Source organism: Hemiscyllium ocellatum, chromosome 13, assembly GCF_020745735.1.
Source record: "Hemiscyllium ocellatum isolate sHemOce1 chromosome 13, sHemOce1.pat.X.cur, whole genome shotgun sequence".
NCBI classification, from domain to species: domain Eukaryota; kingdom Metazoa; phylum Chordata; class Chondrichthyes; order Orectolobiformes; family Hemiscylliidae; genus Hemiscyllium; species Hemiscyllium ocellatum.
The window spans coordinates 26,594,307-26,613,419 of NC_083413.1; the positions used below are offsets into that span (position 1 = coordinate 26,594,307).

At 44.5% G+C, this 19,113-nt stretch overlaps 1 protein-coding gene across 7 annotated transcripts in view; it reads right to left on the reverse strand.

The window, feature by feature from the left end:
* The window catches only part of lpp (LIM domain containing preferred translocation partner in lipoma), a 401,787-nt gene that overhangs the window by 352,761 nt on the left and 29,913 nt on the right, over positions 1-19,113 (reverse strand). The window contains exon 1 of one of the 7 annotated variants that reach the window (XM_060834657.1): positions 12,902-12,919. The exons of the other annotated variants lie outside the window; for them this stretch is intronic. The gene's annotated coding sequence lies outside the window, so the exon portion shown is untranslated. Of the gene's footprint in view, positions 1-12,901; positions 12,920-19,113 lie in introns of those variants that run through there. 7 annotated transcript variants of the gene reach the window in all.

The window sequence follows — 19,113 nt, forward strand, 5'->3', positions numbered from 1 at the left end:
AATCTATCACTTCATACCTCCCAGTGTGAAACTGCATCAGTCAATCATGGCACTGAATTTCCAAAGAGTGATGGAAATTGTATTCTATAATTTTAAGAGGCAAGTTGGTGAAGTGGGCAGAGGGAATTCAATGCAGAGAAGTGACAGGTAATGCACATTCAAAGACAGTATAAGATAAGGGATATAATTCTGAAGAGGGTGCAGAAGTAAAGGTCCAAAATGTATATGTGCACAAATTACAGAGGTAACAGGATAGATGAATATAAAATCAGAGTGAAGACTTTGGGATTGTTCTCCTTAGAGAGAAAAAGTATAAGTGGGTATAAGATATTTTCAAAATTATGAGCAGGTCGATAGAGCTGGGAGAAATTGCGCTCGTTTGTAAAAGGATGAAGAAACATATGGCACTGATTTTAAGTGGTATGCAAAAGAAACAAATGTAGTGCTGGAAATAAACCATTTTTACATGACTAGTGAGGTCATGAAGACCCTACCTGGAAATGTGATCGAGGCAGGTTTAATTGAGATATTCAAGAGGGCATTATGGTTATTTGGAAAGACATAATATGCAAGGATATGGGGAGAAAGCAGAAATCGGAAGTAAGTAATGATGCTTGTTTGAAGAGACCATGCAGACACAATGGGCCAAATGGTCTTTCCCTCCAACAGAACGTCTCTGTGATCGGAGACAGTGTCAGTTGAATGTATTATGAAGGTCCCTGGATGGTAATAATACTTAAAGATCAAAACTATGGGAATGTGACACTGACAAAGGGTCATTACAGAGGAGTTGCTGCACTGTTAGAGGGTCAGTACTGAGTGAGTGCTGCTCTGTCAGAGGGTCAGTATTGAGGGAGTGCTGCACTGTCAGAGGGTCAGTACTGAGGGAGTGCCGCACTGTCAGAGGGTCAGTACTGAGGGAGTACTCACACTGTCATATAGTCATAGAGATATACAGCACAGAAATAGACCCTTTGGTCCAATTCGTCCTTGCCCACCAAATCTAGTCCCATTTGCCAGCACTTGGCCCATATCCCTCCAAACCCTTCCTATTCATATACCCATCCAAATGCCTTTTAAATGTTGCAATTGTACCAGCCTCCACAACTTCCTCTGGTTGCTCATTCCATACACGCACCACCCTCTGCGTCAAAACATTGCCCCTTACGTCTCTTTTAAATTTTTCCTCTCTCACTCTAAACCTATGCCCTCTAGTTCTGGATCCCCCAACCCAGGGCATATACTTTGCCTATTTATCCTATCCATGCCCCTCATGATTTTATAAACCTCTATAAGGTCACCCCTCAGCCTCCAACGCTCCAGGGAAGACAACCCCAGCTATTCAGCCTCTCCCTGTAGCTCAGAACCTCCAACCCTGGCAACATCCTTGTTAATCTTTTCTGAACCCTTTAAATTTCACAACATCATTTCGATAGGAAGGAGACCAGAATTGCATGCAATATTCCAAAAGTGGCTTAACCAATGTCCTGTACAGCTGCAACATGACCTCCCAACGCCAATACTCACTACTCTGGTCAATAAAAGAAAGCACACTAAACGCCTTCTTCACTATCCTATCTACCTGCCACTCTACTTTAAAGGAGCTATGAACCTGCACTCCAAGGTCCCTTTATTTAGCAATACTCCCGAGGACCTTACCATTAAGTGTATAAGTCCTGCTCTGATTTGCTTTTCCAAAGTGCAGCACCTCACATTTAGCTAAATTAAACTCCATCTACCACTCTGAGCCCATTGGCCCATCTGATCAAGATACCATTTTAATCTGAGGTAACCTTCTTTGCTGTCCACTACACCTCCAATTTTGCTTTCAACAGCAAACTTGATAACTATACCTTCTATGTTTACATCCAAGTCATTTATATAAGTGAGGAAAATTGGTGGACTTAGCACTGATCCTTGTGACACTCCACTGGTCACAGGCCTCCAGTCTGAAAAGCAACTCTCCACCACCACTCTCTGTCTTCTACCTTTGAGCCAGTTCTGTATCAGAGGATCAGTACTGAGGGAGTGCTGCAGTATCGGCGGATCAGTACTGAGGGAGTGCTTCACTGTTGGAGGGTCAGTACTGATGGAATGGTTCCAGAACATAGAACATAGAATGTTACAGCGCAGTGCAGGCCTTTCAGCCCTCGATGTTGCGCCGACCTGTGAAATTAATCTGATGCCCATCTAACCTACATCGTTCCATTATTATCCATGTGTATGTCCAATGCCCATTTAAATGCTCTTCACATTGGCGAGTCTACTATTGTTGCAAGCAGGCTGTTCTACACCACTACTATGCTCTGAGTAAAGACATTACCCCTGATATGTGTCCTAAATCTATCACCCCTCAATTTAAAGCTTTGTGCCCTCACGTTAGCCTCTCACTGTGCACGCTATCTAACCCTCTGATTATCTTATATGCCTTGATTAAGTCACCTCTCAACTTTCTTCCCTACATCTAAAACAGTCTCAGTTCCCTCAGCCTTTCCTTGTAAGACCTTCCTTCCATACCAGGCAACATCCTAATAAATCTCCTCAGAACCTTTTCCAAAGCTTCCACAACTTCCTATAATGTGGTGACCAGAACTGTACGCAATACTCCAGTGTCTTGTGTAGCTGAGGCATGACCTCGTGGCTCCGAAACTCAATCCCCCTCCCAATAAATGCCAACACACCATATACCTTAACAACCCTACCAACTTGGATGGCAACTTTCAGGGATTTATGCACCTGGACACCGAGATCCCTCTGTTCATCTACACTGTCAAGAATTTTACCATTAGCCCAGCAGTCTGCATTCCCATTACTTCTTCCAAAGTGAACTGCCTCACACTTCTCCGCATTAAACCCCATTTGCCACTTCCCAGCCCAGCTCTGCATCTTAACTATGTCCCTCTGTAACCCACAACATTCTTTGGCACTATCCACAACTCTGCCTACCTTAATGTCATCCGCAAATTTACTAACCCATCCTTCTGCGCCCACATTCAGGTCATTTATAAAAATAACAAACAGCAGTGGCCCTGATGCTGGTGGTCCATTAACTTGCCATATTTTCCAGATTAACCACACAGGAAATGTTGCACCACACATACATGTAGTAAGGTTAAATTGTGGGCCTGTTAAAGGAGAAGCTAAGGCTGAGTGATTTGGGAAGCAGTGCAAACCTGAGGAGACCCACACACAGTTGTCATAAATTCTATCAGAACCCACACTCACCAATTAGGATTGATTTCTGCCAGAAGTGTTATCTGTCAGTGTAAGTTTTACGAGTAGTAACGAAAACAGCTTTATTGCTCTAGCAACATTGAGTTAAGATATTCATTGTATTCAAAGTCCAGTGGGGAGGTGGTCTCACATTCGAAGTGAGAAAAACAGCCTAGTGTGAAGCTAGATTTGATGAAGTTAGTACATAAAGGCTTTGTTGCACTGCCTGAGAACAGGGAAACAGCAAAACTTAGGTTGAAATTATTTGCTGAGTTTGAATGTCCCTACCTTGGAAGATTGAATAAACTGACCTTTTTTTAAGAAAACAGAGGTCTGAAAAATGATCAGAGGGAGTTCTTTAAAGTAATAAAACTTTTTTTTAAGGTATCCAATGAAAGCCTTGCCTGGAATGCTATGTATAGTATTAATACTATTGTAGAAAGGTTTGGTTGAATGGACTGTTACTGTTCCATCAACTCATCAAAATTCTAGAGGGTTTGCTCATTCCAGATTGGAATAAATGGCTAGGCAGATCAAAGACATTAGGGAGCTGGAGAAATAGTTTATAATTCAACACTGCATGTGTTTTGTAAAAGTCATTAAATCCAGCTACACTGCACATACATTGCATCCCTCTTACTCAGAGCCAAATACAACATGTAAAGCCCTGTAGATTGTAAATACATTTGGTGTATACTACCCTTCATACTAGACTTCTTGCATCTCAAGTACAGGGAATTCCAAGATCCCTTCTGACTGTCTCTGAACATATCATTTACATAATTAAACTTCCAATTACAATGATGTCACAAGTCAACTGAGGAACTGACCTGCAGCCCTTCTCAACCACATCCTGCACCTCCGCCCTCGAACCCCACCCCTCCAACCACAGCAAGTACAGAGCCCTCCTGGTCCTCACCTTCCACCCCACCAACCTCCGTGTACACCGCATCATCCTCCGCCATTTCCACCACCTACAAATGGACCCCACCACCAGAGGTATATTTCCCTCGCCAACCCTATCCGTTTTCCGTAAAGACTGTTCCCTCTGTGACATTCCTCATCAGGTCCACACCCCCTAACAATCCATCCACCCCTCCTGGCACCTTCACCTGCCAAAGCAGGAACTGCAAAACTTGCGCCCACAGCTCCCTCTTACCTCCATCCACGGCCTCAAAGGCACCATCCACACCCTTCAGAGTCTGACTTGCAGTTCCACATGTCATTTCCTATATCTGTTGCTCCCGATGTAGTTTCCTCTACATTGGGTAGACAGGAGGCCTGCTCACAGAGCGCTTCAGAGAACATCCCCGGGACACCTGCACCAATCAACCCCAATGGCCCATGGCCGAACATTTCAATTCCCCTCCCACTCTGCCGAGGACATGCCAGTTCTGGGCCTCCTCCATTGACACTCCCTAACCACCTGATGCCTGGAGAAAGAATGCTTCATCTTCCACCTCGCACAATGTCCAACCCTATGCATTCATGTGGATTTCACCAGTTTCCTGATTTCCCCTCCCCCCACCTTACTCCAGTTCCAACCCTCCAGCTCAACACCATCCTCATGACCCGTCCCATCTGTCCATCTATCTTAACACCATTCCGCTCCACCCTCCCCTCTGACCTATCACCTTTACCCCCCCCACCTCCATCCATCAATTGCACTCTCAGCTACCTTGCTCCCAGCCCCACCCACTCATTTATCTCTCCACCCCCTGAGGTTCCCAGCCTCATTCCAGATGAAGGGCACTTTCACTTGTATTCACTTCCACCTGAGGAACTGACCAGCACAGGAAGATAGACAGATAAAGAAAGGAAAGAGAAACAGATAGAGGAAATTGTGAACATATACACAGAGAAATGGACAATGGACACATGCTCCAGAAGTTGATTGTCCAGGTTGATTGTCAGTGGGAGAAAGTGCTGTTGAATTGTTGAAATTGGTTATCTTTCTGATGGGATATTAAACAGGGTCTCTGTGTAAAATTGCTCAAGAAAATTCAATAATTACATTGTTATGTGCATATAGGTTTCCAAAACGTCACAGCATTCATTACTGCACTACTGTCTGGACACTGAACAACATGCAGCACTTGAAGAGGTCTCTGGAGAAACTCATTCAATTGTAACTCCAAAATTTGTCTTTAAACATGTGATAATTCATGCAACAAGACCCCAAACACCTGTTCAGATTCTTATTAAAATTCCCATCACATTACAAGAAGAGTCAAAGGCACTGCTCCTCAAAACATCACAACAAATTGATGAGCCTTGTGTCCCTGCACACAAACTGGCTGCTAAGTTGCCTACAGAATTTTTGTACATGGTAATGTTTCTGACATATTGAAGCTACGTTAAGTAGCACCCAAGTCTGATGATGTTACACAGTCTCTAGATGGAGGTGAAGTAGTTTAGCATGAGATACTGATAGAAACAGATGCGGCATCTCTGGCTCCTGAGAGTGTTAAGTAATTATGCTTATCTCGGCAATGTAACTTATAACTTTTGCGATCATGAGACAAACTGCCTCTTGCAACATAAGACTAGTTCCTCTCATTGTTAAAGACTCACTAATGGTCTATCCTATTTCACTAATAATTAAACAAATCTTGATACTCAGCAGAAAAAGGAGGATTGCTGACAATGAACTACCCCAAGCACGCGCTGCCAGTGGTTGGTTACCCACAGCCCAGTACACTTGCTCTGTGTGAAGGAGTTTAAAATGTCCCTGAAATGGGCATTAGTCACTGTCCAACCACAATAATTCTTTCCCAATGCACATCCAGCAAATTGGAGTTATTAACAAAATTCAACTTAGGACTGAGCCTTTGAAAGTAGCATAGTGACTCCTTGGTTAGCACTCTGTCTCACTGCAGCAGGTTCAATTCGATCCACGGGCAACTGTCTGCGTGGAATTTGCACATTCTCCACGTGGGTGCATGGGTCCCCTCGGGATGCTCCAGCTTTCTCCCACAGTCCAAAGATGTGTAGGTTAGGTTAATTGGCTGTGCTAAATTGCCCATAGTGTCCAAGAATATATAGGTTATGTGAATCAACCATGGGAAATGCAGGGTTGCAGGGATAGGGTGGGATGCTCTTCGGAGGGTCAGTATCAACTCGATGGGCCAATTGGCCTGTTTCCACACTATAGGGATTCTATGATTCAATTAAAAAATCACCCGACATGCACTGGAAATCTGATGGATGGGACAGATGGGTGGTGAAGTAAAATAGATTTAAGAAACATTGTTATGGTATGAAAGGGAAAGGGAGCTGAAAACAAGTTCAATGGAACTCTCAAAAACACAAAATATTCAGGCCAGTGGCAGAGAGCAGGAACGTGCGACTGAATCCTACAAACACCTAGCACAAGCACGATCGGCTGAATGGTCTCCCTTTATGCACTATTATTGGTAGGCTTCTCGAGAGATGCATATATTAACGACTTTACAGCTTTGCCTCATTCTTTTTTTTTCTTATCAGCTTAATGTCAAGAGTTTTCTGCAGAAACTGTGTGAATGATGAATAATTTCCGTCGACACTGAGCTGCCACTATTTCCTGTGGAGCTTATTCCTGTATTGGAAATGCTTGGCTCTGATCACTTCCCTCAACATAGTCGCGGTGTGAGCTTTGAGAAGATGCAAGTCTGAGACGGGTGCTGTTAGTCTGACTAACAATAGGACCCGAGTCTCCGAGACAAACAGGAAAAAAAGCTCTGCATTCCAAACACCAGCATTCCTTTCATTCCCTGCCTCTTGGCGCTCTTGTAAACTTTCCAAAAAAACATGCTGCACCCAACCCAACTGATTGCAAAGTTCCTGCACCAACTCACACAGCACACTGCTTTTCTCCTTCAGTTCCACCTAGAGGAGTTGATGATATGAGGCTTCCCCAAGTCTTGGCGAAGTCCAAACAACCCAAGACAATGCTTTGCAAATCGGATCGAGAGGTCAAAATACTCCTGTAACTGGTTCACCAGGATTCAAAACTCCCGACAGCACCCAGATTCAAAGCCTGAACTAAAGCGGAGTACGTTTAAGAGTCAATTTCTGTTTGTTTACCAATATTGAGGCTGGAAAATAAATGAAGCAATTAAAAAGATATCTGTATTTATAATCACTGGAATGAGAAAGCACGGAATGAACTGCTGAAAGAAACTGTGCCCAAATATTCCCGATTCCCATTCCACCTCCCTTCACAAACGTAAATATAGCAGCGGTCAACACTGACAATTCTAAACTCAAGTTGTTTCCAAAGGATTCAGTCGCTGTAAATTGCTCCGCTCCGGTACATAATGACACGTTTAAAATCTAATCGGAAAGAAGGCATCTTCGGCAGCGCCAACATTCCCTCAGGATCGACCCCCAGACAGTGCAGCACTTCCTCAGTATCGATCCGCGGACAGTGCAGCACTCCCTCAGTACCTACCCCCAGACAGTGCAGCACTCCCTCAGTACCTACCCCCAGACAGTGCAGCACTCCCTCAGTACTGACCCTCCAACAGTGCAGCACCCTCTCAGTACTGACCGTCCCACAGCACTGCACTCCCACAGTACTAATCCCAACAGTGCTGCACACCCTCAGTATGGATCCCAACAGTCCTACTCGCCCTCAGTACTGATCCCAACTGTGCTGTACGCCCTCAGTACAGATACCAACAGTGCTGCACCCTCAGTACTGATCCCAACAGTCCTGCTCGCCCTCAGTACTGATCCCAACTGTGCTGCACTTCCTCAGTACTGATCCCAACAGTGTTGCACACCCACAGTACTGATCCCAACAGTCCTGCTCGCCCTCAGTACTGATCCCAACAGTGCTGCACTCCCACAGTACTAATCCCAACAGTGCTGCACTCCCACATTACTGATCCCAACAGTGCTGCACGCCCACAGTACTGATCCCAACAGTGCTGCACTCCCACAGTACTGATCCCAACAGTGCTGCACGCCCACAGTACTGATCCCAACAGTGCTGCACGCCCTCACTACTGATCCCAACAGTGCTGCACTCCCACAGTACTCATCCCAACAGTGCCACACTTCCTCATTAATGATCCCAACAGTTCCCACTCCCTCAGTAGTGATCCCAACAGTGCCGCGCTCTTTAGGGACAGATTCCAACAGTGCTGCACTCCCTCAGTATTGATCCCAACAGTGCAACACTCCCTGAATACTGACTAACAATGCAATATTTCCTCAGTACTGACCCTCAGAGATGCAGCAATCCCTCAGTACTAACCATCTGACAGGGGAACACTGCCTCTGTACTGACCATCTGACAGTGGGACACTGCCTCAGTACTGACCGTCTGATAGAGGGACACTGCCTCAGTACTGACCATCTGACAGGGGGACACTGCCTCAGTACTGACCGTCTGATAGAGGGACACTGCCTCAGTACTGACCATCTGACAGGGGGACACTGCCTCAGTACTGACCATCTGATAGAGGGACACTGTCTCAGTACTGACCATCTGATAGGGGAACACTGCCAATGGGAACTGTTTCTCCCTATCTATTCTCCCCAGATCCCTCATGATTTTGAACACCTCAATCAAATCTCCTCTCAACTTTCTCATTCCAAGGAGGAAAGTCTCCAATCTGTCAGCATCACTGAAGTTCGTCATCCCTGGAACATTCTTGACAACCTATTCTACAATCCTTCTGAAGCTTTCGCAATCTTCCCAAAGTGTTGTACCCCAACTCAATCCTCCAATTAAAGTAACACTAGTATTTTACACAGATATAACATGACTCATCTACATCTTCACCCAGCCAGGCCCCCACCCCCGGCTCCTGCATCCTTTTAGAATTGTGCCCACTATTTCAACCCTGTATTCTTCGTATAAAACAAATCATTAACTTTAATCTGCAACTTGTCCATCCATGTCACTAACTTTGAACTTCTGAAGTTGTACACTGTTCTCCACAGACTTCACAATGCTTCCATGTTTCATATCATTGGCAAATACTGAAACTGTGCCACGCACACAAAAATCTAGATCATTCATTCAAAATAGTAAAAAAAGGTCTCAATCCCATACACACTGCATGACAAACCTTAATGCAGTCTGAAATCTTCGAGGAAAAAGTGAGGTCTGCAGATGCTGGAGATCAGAGCTGAAAATGTGTTGCTGGAAAAGCGCAGCAGGTCAGGCAGCATCCAAGGAACAGGAAATTCGGCGTTTCGGGCATAAGCCCTTCATGCAGTCTGAAATCATCCATTAGGCATTACTCTCTGTTCCTCAGCCAATATTACATCCATGTTGTTACTGTCCCTTTTATTACAAGAGATGTAAATTTGCTCACAGATCTGTTGAGTTCCACTGTGTCAAATGACTTTTGGAACTGAGCAGCAGTATTACGCTCATTAAAACAGCCTGTTGCCTCCACAAAAAAAAACTTAGCAAAACAAATCCACGCTGATTTTCTTGTATTAACCTGTATTACCTAGGTGACTATAAATTTTACTCTGAATTATTGTTTCAAGAAAATTGCCAACCATCAAGGTTGGCCAGTAACTGCTGTGCGTCTTTACATACTCCTCTGAATTAGCCTATGACATTTGCAATACTCCAATCTTCTGGCATCTCCAATATTAAACAGCTGCACTTCAAAATCATTCTGATTTGTTCACTAATTCATAAAAGGTCCTAAGACTCTCCACAGAACCTTTGTGGAATGGCACAGTGGTGACCACTGCTGCCTCACACACCTCGGACCTTGGGTTCGATTTCACCATCGGATGACTGTGTGGAGTTTGCACACTATCTCCGTGTCTTTCCCCCCTCAGTCCAAAGATGTGCAGCTTAGATGGATTGGCCATGCTAATTTGCCCATAATGTCCAGGGATGTTCAGGCTCGGTGAATTACCGATGGAAAACATAGGGTTACAGGGATGGGGGAGCGGGTCTGAATGGGATGCTCTTCAGAGGACTTGATGGGCCGAATGGCCTGCTTCATCACTGCAGGGATTTTATGATTCTACAGTCTAACATCAAAGCTTTTGGGGTGAAGGGTCCAGTGAAGAACCTGAAGAAAGGTCAGTGGACCCAAATCTTTAACTCCGCTTTCTCTCCACATAAACTGCCAGACTTGCTGATTTTCACCAGCAATTTCTGATTTTGTGCCAATAATGATCTGATGGATAGCCAACATGGATTTACAAAAAGAAAATCATGCTTGACAAATCTGTTGAAGATATTGAGGATGTTACTCACAGAGCATATATGGGAGAACCAATGGGTATGCTGTATTAGGATTTTCTGAAGGTTTTCAATGAAGTCTTACAAAAGAAACAATGGAAACAAATTAAAATACATGAGATTGGGAGGGAATAATACAGGGGTCAGTATTAGGACCCTTTCGTTTCCTACTATATGTTAATATGCTTGACCTTGGGTGATAGAGATAAATGTGCTGACGAGAAATATGAGGAAGACAGTGTAAAATTTAAAAGGTCATTGACAAGTTGGTAGGGTGGGCAGATTAGTGCCTAGATTAGTGTAGTGCTGGAAAATCTCAGGCAGCATCGACAATGCAGGAAAATCGACAATTCGGGCAAAAGCCACTCATCAGGAATGGAGCCAGGGAGCCTCCGGGATGGAGAGATTAATGGGAGGGGGTGGGGCTGGGGAAGAAGGTAGCTAAGAGTACAATTGGTGGATGGAGGTGGGGATGAAGGTGATAAGTCAGAGAGGAGGGTGGAGCAGATAGGTGGGAAGGAAAATTGGCAGATAGGACATGTCATGAGGATGGTGCTGAGCTAGAAAGTTGGAATTGGGCTAAGGTGGGGGGAGGGGAAATGAGAAAACTGGTGAAATCCACATTGATGTCCTGGGGTTGAAGGGTCCCGAGATGAAAGATGAGGCGTTCTTCCTCCAAGCATCAGGTGGTGAGGGAGCGGTGGTGGAGGAGGCCCAGGACCTGCATGTCCTCGGCAGAGTGGAAAGGGGAGGTGAAATGTTGGGCCACTGAGCGGTGAAGTTGATTGGTGCGGGTGTCCTGGAGATGTTCCCTAAAGCACTCTGCGAGAAGGCGTCCAGTCTCCCCAATGTAAAGGAGACCGCATCGGGAGCAACGGATACACTAAATGACATTGGTGGATGTGCAGGTGAAACTTTGATGGATGTGGAAGGCTCACTTGGAGCCTTGGATGGAGGTGAAGGGGGAGGTGTGAGCGCAGGTTTTGCAATTCCTGTGGTGGCAGGGGAAGGTGCCAGGAGGGGAGGGTGGATGATTAAGGGGGCATGACCTCACAGTGGGAATGGTCTTTGCGGAAAGAAGAAATAGGTGGGGAGGGAAATATACCCCTCGTGGTGGGGTCCATTTGGAAGTGGCAGAAATGTTGGCAGATGATGTGGTTTATGCAAAGGTTGGTAGGGTGGAAGGTGAGAACAAGGGGGGTTCTGTCCTTGTTACGGTTGCAGGGGTAATATTGAGGGATGTGGATGAGATGCGTTGGAGGACATCTTCAACCACGTGGAAAAGGAAATTGCAGTCTGGTGTGTTCTGTGGTGGAACTGGTCCTCCTGGGAGCAGATACGGCGGAGGAGGAGCGATCGGGAATACGGGATAGCATTTTTGCAGGATGTGGGGTGGGAAAAGGTGTAATCCAGGTAGCTGTGGGAGTCAGTGGGTTTGTAAAAAATGTCAGCGTCAAGTCGATCATCATTGATAGGGACGGAGAGGTCCAGGAAGGGAAGGAAAGTGTCGGAGATGGTCCAGGTGAATTTAAGGTCAGGGTGGAATGTGTTGGTGAAGTTGATGAACTGCTCAACCTCCTCGCAGGAGCATGAGGTGGCGCCGATGTACATCTCCATAAAGTCATGGAGATGTACAGCATGGAAACAGACCCTTCGGTCCAGTCTGTCCATGCCGACCAGATACCCAACCCAATCTAGTCCCACCTGCCTGCACCCGGCCCATATCCCTCCAAGCTCTTCCTATTCATATACCCATCCAAATGCCTTTTAAATATTTCAATTGTACCAGCCTCCACCACTTCCTCTGGCAATTCATTTCATACTCTCACCCTAAACCTATGCCCTCTAGTTTCTGGACTCCCCCACCCCAGGGAAAAGACTTTGTCTATTTATCCTATCCATGCCCCTCATAATTTTGTAAACCTCTATAAGGTCACCCTGCAGCCTCTGACGCTCCAGGGAAAACAGCCCCAGCCTATTCAGCCTCTCCTTACAACTCAAATCCTCAAACCCTGGCAACATCCTTGTTAATCTTTTCTGAACACCTTCAAGTTTCACAACATCTTTCTGATAGGAAGGAAACCAGAATTGCACGCAATATTCCAACAGTCACCTAAACAATGTCCTGTACAGCTGCAACATGACCTCCCGACTCCTGTACTCAATACTCTGATCAATAAAGGAAAGCATACCAAATGCCTTCTTCACTAACCTATCTACCTGCGGCTCCATGTTCAAGGAGCTATGAACTGCACTCCAAGGTCTCTTTGTTCAGCAACACTCCCTAGGACCCTACCATTAAGTGTACAAGTCCTGTTAAGATATGCTTTCCCAAAATGCAGCACCTCGCATTAAACTCCATCTGCTACTTCTCAGCCCATTGGCCCATCTGATCAAGATCCTGTTGTCATCTGAGGTAACCTTCTTCACTGTCCACCACACCTCCAATTTTGGTGTCATCTGCAAACTTACTAACTGTACCTCTTATGCTTGCATCCAATTAGCGGAGGACGAGATGAGAAGTGGTCCCGATGTAACTACGGAAGGTGGAGTGTTCTACGTAGCCGACAAAGAGACAGGCATAGCTTTGGCCCATGCGGGTGCCCATGGCTACCCCTTTCATCTGGAGGAAGTGGGAGGACACGAAGGAGAAATTGTTAAGAGTGAGGACCAGTTCAGCCAAACGAATGAGAGTGTCAGTGGAAGGGTACTGTTGGGGACGTTAGGAGAGGATAAAACCAAGGGCTTGGAGGCCCTGATCATGGCAGATGGAGGTGTAGAGTGATTGGATGTCCATGCACTTCCTCCTACTGCCCCCTCAATCATGACCCCACCCCCGATCACCAAACTATCATCTTCCAGACCATACATAACCTCATCACCTCAAGAGATCTCCCACTCACAGCTTCCAACCTCATAGTCCGGGAACCCTGCACCACCCGATTCTACCTCCTTCCCAAGATCCACAAACCTGACCATCCTGGCCTTCCACATCCATCAAAGATTCACCTGCACATCCAACAATGTCATGACCAATCTTCCTTCCCACCTATCTGCTCCACCCTCCTCTCTGGCCTATCACCTCCATCCCCACCCACGTTCATCTACTGTACTCTTTACTACCTTCTCCCTAGTCCCAACCCCCTTCAATTTATCTGTCCACCCCGGAGGCTCCCTGCCTCCATTCCTGATGAAGGGCTTTTGCACGAAACGTCGACTTTCCTACTCCTCGGATGCTGCCTGACCTCCTGTGCTTTTCCAGCACCATTCTAATCTGGACTCTGATCTCCGTGGGCAGCATGGTGGCACAGTAGTTAGCACTGCTGCCTCACAGCGCCAGAGACCAGGGTTCAATTCCCGCCTCAGGCAACTGACTGTGTGGAGTTTGCACATTCTTCCACTGTCTGCGTGGGTTCCTCCCACAGTCCAAAAATGTGCAGGTTAGGTGAATTGGCCATGTTAAATTGCCCATAGTGTTAGGTGAAGGGGTAAATGTAGGGGAATGGGTCTGGGTGGGTTGCGCTTCGGTGGGTCAGTGTGGACTTGTTGGGCCGAAGGGCCTGCTTCCATCTAATCTAATCTAATCTGCAGTCTTCACTTTTCCCTGGGCGGATTAGTGGCAGCTGAAGTTCAATATAGAGAATCGTGAGGTGATACAATTTAGTAGGGAGAACATGGGCAGACAATAGCTAAGGGGTACAATTCCAAAGGGGGTGCAGAAGTAAAGGGACCTAGGTAGCATATGCTCAGATCTTTAAAAGTGACAAGATAGGTGGGGAGAAAATTTAATAAAACATATACTATCCTCAGTTTTATTAATAGAGTACAATAGCAAGAAGATGATGCTGAATTTGTGTAAGACTTGTACAAGACACTTGTTAGACGTCACCTGGAATGATGAATATAGTTCTGGACAATCTATAGGAAAGACATGAACAAGTTGGAAAGAGTGCAGAAAACATTAACAAAAATGATTTCAGGGATGAATGAAATGGTTTTCAATTATGATGATAGAATGGCGAGGTTGGGACTGTAAAAAGGAAACCTGGTAGAAATTTTCAAAATCACAAAAGGACTGAATGGACAGGGAGAAACTGCTCCCGCTTGTTTAAGGATCAAGAACAAGGGCTACAGAGTTTGAGAGACTTACAACAAAAGCAAATGTAATGTGAGGAAAACATTTTTTCATTTTATGCATGGTTCAGGTTTGAAATGCACTGCCTGGAAGGGTAATGGAGGCAGGTTCAATTCAACTGTTTCTATATAGAAAATTATTCAGTGTACAAACTGATAGGAAAATGTAGGGCAATGGCGCTAACTCTTGACAGTCATTTGGAGAACTGGGTGCAGATATGATGTGCTGAATGTCTTCCTTCTGTGCTATAATACTTCTGTCACTCTGTGAATTGTGAAGATGAAGAAGGAGGTTCCAAGAGGACTTGGGCAGGCTAGGCAAATGGCAAGCCCATGGCAGGGCAGCACGGTGGCTCAGTGATTAGCACTTCTGCCTCACAGCGCCAGGGACGCGGGTTCGATTCTGGCCTCGGGCGACTGCCTGCATGGAGTTTGCACATTCTCCCCGTGTCTGTGTGGGTTTCCTCCAACGATCCAAAGATGTGCAGGTTAGGTGAACTGGCCACGCTAAATTGTCCATAGTGATAGGGCATTAGTTAGGGGTAAATATAGGATAGGAGAATGGGTTTGGGTGGGTTACTCTTCAGAGGGTCAGTGTGGATTTGTTGGGCCGAAGGGCCTGTTTCCATACTGTAGAGAACCTAATCTAATCTAATGGAAAATAATGTTTACAAGTGTAAAGTTCCTCATTTCGATAGAAAAAAGGAAGACGGAATATTTCTTAAATGTGAGAGGTTGTTAATTTCCTTGTTCATGGGACTAATTGAGGTTGTTTGGCTCACCCAGCAGATTTACATGATATCAACAACATAGGTTTAATTCCTAAACTGGCTGTGGTCACCATGAACACCCTGCCTTCTCAACCTCACTCCACACCTGAGAATCTGAGGATGCAGTTATGGGGAACAACGAAAGGTCAGAAGAGTTAAGCAGATGTTTTGCATCAGCCTTTATGATGAAAAATTCTTTGAACATTCCGTTAAGCATAAAGAATATGGAAAGGAATTAAGTACCACCACTATCACTAAAGAAGTAGTATTAGACAAACTAATGAGGCTAAAGTGGATCCCTGGACCTGATAGCTTGTATCCTAGGATCCCAAAAGAAGTTCAGGTAGTTCTCCTATAACGCAGTAGTTGCGTTGCAGTGAAACCTTGCTTAATAAAAAAAACGCTTAATATAAATAGTGTGGCCTATTGGAAAAGTGGGGTTAGGGGCAGACCAGCAAACAATATCACTCATGATCGCTGAAAAATCACCCAAACATCGAAACACAAAGTATAGCACAGCCTGAATGAAGGCTTAATTCATATTTATTAATGAAACAAAAGTCAATTTAATGCATTACGTTGAAAAAATATTGTTAATGCAGGGACAGAGAGTCTTCATCATCACCACCCTCAGGTGCAGTTGTGGTTGCAGAGGTGGGTGGCTGTGATTGATTGTCTTCTGACTGTTTCTTGGGGGTTGGTTTAAAAAAAGACATCCAGTTTCTGCTGCTTTGCCCTTTTGCTTCTGTCTTGAAAAAGGTGCCAGGTGATATCTTATTGAACAAACTGCTATCTTGCTGTGTTTTGCATTGTAATCGTTGTCCTCCAAGAGCTGCAACTGCCCCTCGATTTCCCTCAGGATAGAAGCCAAAAGAGAAATGGGAAGCTGTCATGGTGCTGCATCCTGGACTACTTCATCTTCATCTCCAGCTTCTACTTCCCACTCAGCGACAATCAGCTGTAGAGAGGTCTTCACAGTTAGACTCAAGCAGCTCTTCCATATCCTCACTTTCCACTTCTTCAAAGCCAACCTGTGAGCTAGCTATATCACATGTTCTCTCCTTATGGTCAAAATGCTTTATAGCATCTGGCTTCTCTTCCAGTGCTATAGCCTTTCTTTTGCATTCACCACTTGCAATTTTATGAGCAGAGACGCTTCTTGCTAACGTTCTTGTCACTATGCCCCACCATTTTTGCAAAAAGACACCATTATCTAGGAGTAGATTATGTGATATGCAGGTACAAGTGCAAATTAGAAAGGCAAATGGTATAAGAGTAAAGTAGTCCTGCAAGAATTATACAGGGTTTAAATAGGAATTATACAAGGATATTCTTGCTTTAGAGGGAGAGCAATGTACATTCATTAGTTTAATTTTTGAGATGAAGTTGCTCAATGTAGGTACTGCACTTCTCACATGCTCTGACGACAACAGACATCAGCACATCCACAGAATGGCAGGGAGACTTCAGTGCTGATATCGGCATGTGCTGAATGAGGCATTTGAAACGATCACTGCTGGAATCATGCTATTGCGAACAGAAGTAAGCATTCTCAAAAATACCGTTCCCTAATTCTTCAGCAACATCATAGCCAAATCGTGCTACTGAAGCACGCTTTATATGATAACCAACTGTAACTGTAGAGTTGGCGGATGAGCTGGTTGTAATTTTCCCAAAATTCTTGGATTCTACAAAAGTGCTGGAGGATTGGAAAACTGCTAGTGTGACACCCCAATTCAAAAAGGGAGACAGAAAAATTAGCTGTAGGCCAGTTAGCTTAACGTCTATTATTGGAAAAGTATTAGAATCTATTGTTAACAACGTAATAGCAACACACTTGGAAAATTAAAACTCATAGGTTAGGTGAGGGGGCAAGAAGTTGGTAAGTGGAATATAAAGTGAAAAAATGTGAAGTTATTCACTTTGGAAGGAAGAACAAAAGAACAGGGTATCATTTAATGGGGAAAACCTGCAGAGAGTTGCAACACAAAGGAGCTTAGGAGTACCAGTGCATGAAACATAGAAAGCTAGCACAGAGTTGCAGCAGATAATCAGGAAGGTTAAGGGAATATTGGCCCTTATTTCAAGGAGGTTGGGGTATAAGAGTACATCTTATGGCAATTGGACAAGATACTGGTGAGTACTGTGAGCACGACCTCTCATTTAAAGTAAGATATAATTTCACTGGACGCAGCTCAGAGAAGATTCACTCGGATAATTCCTGATACGGAGGGGTTTACTTTTAAGCAAAGGCTAAACAGGTTGGGACTCTACTCACTTTAGTTTCAAAGAATGAGTATTAATCTTATAAAAACAGATGTGGTTCTTAAGGGGCTTGACAGGGTAAATGCTGAGAGAATGTGACCCTTCACAGGACAATCTAGGATCAGAAGGCATGGTCTCAGGATAAAGAGGCACCAATTTAAGACAGAGATGATGACAATTTCTTCTCTCAAAAGGTTGAGAGTCTTGAGAATTCCTTGCCAGGGAGAGCTGTGGAGGAAAAGTCCTTATATAGACATAATGCAAAGATAAATAGACTCTTGATCAGTACATTAGTCAGGGGTAAACATAGAGTAGGGGAGTGGGTCTGGGTGGGTTACTCTTCGGAGGGTTGGTGTGGACTTGTTGGACTGAAAGGCCTGTTTCCATACTGTAGGGAATCTAATCTAATAGGGAAATGAAGGGTTAGAGAGAAACATAGGATCGTGGACGTGAGGAATTTCAGAACAATCATGATCCTACTGAAAGGATAGAAGGCTCCAAGGGGCAAACGATCTATTCCTGTTTCTATTTCATATAGTCTGGTGGTCTTATGTGGTGACCCTCAGATTAAACTGACCACCAGTAACCACTTTCTAATGAGAGAGCAATCTATGGTCCTCTTGGACTATTCTGTCTTTCACTTCACTTTCAAAAGCTAGCATGCATGTTCAACAATTGACAAGGTTTACAAATGGTATGTTAGCCTTCACTGCAAGAGAATTCAAGTAGAATCAACATCCTATTGCAATTGCATAGAATCTTAGTGAGATTGCAGTTCTGGTCACCCTTGATAATGGTGAGGAAGCCTCATGCAAATTCACCAGACTGTTTCCTGGGATGGCAGAACCATCCTATGAAATGAGGTTGAGAACATTCAGGTCTGTGTTTTTCTGGGGAATTTCAAAGAATGAGAGGTGATCCCATAGAAACACACAAATTTCTTGCAGACCAAGACATGGTGCATGTAGAAAGAATGTTTCTGTTGTCTTGGTGTCTAGAACCAGAGGACAAAGTCTCAGGAAGAGGCTCAACCATGTAGGACTGAAATGAGGAGAAAATTCCTTCCTCAAAGGTTTGCAAATCTTTGGAATTTTCAATCCCCAAAGGTTGTGGACGTTCAACCATTGTGCTGGTTCAAGTCAAAAATCCGCAGATTTCTAAAGTCTGGTAACTTCTAGAGATATGGAAACAGCAAGTGGCACTTGGTAGATAATGTTTCATGATCTAACTGAATGGTAGAATACATTCAGTGGATTGAATGGCTTCTTCCTGATCCTGTGATCTTGTAATTTTTTCAAATCATAAGGAAAACAGCAATTCATTTTCAACGCTTTGAGAGAAATAACAGCCAATTAAATTGGTTCCTGGACTATAAAGAGTTCCAAGATATTACATGCCTCAAGATATTATAAAGCTCCGGTATACTATAAGTCTCTGGGATATTATTAACTCAGGGATATTATAGGACTTCAAGGTATTACGTAAGTTAGACATCTTAAAATGTTCTGAGATAGTGTACACTTC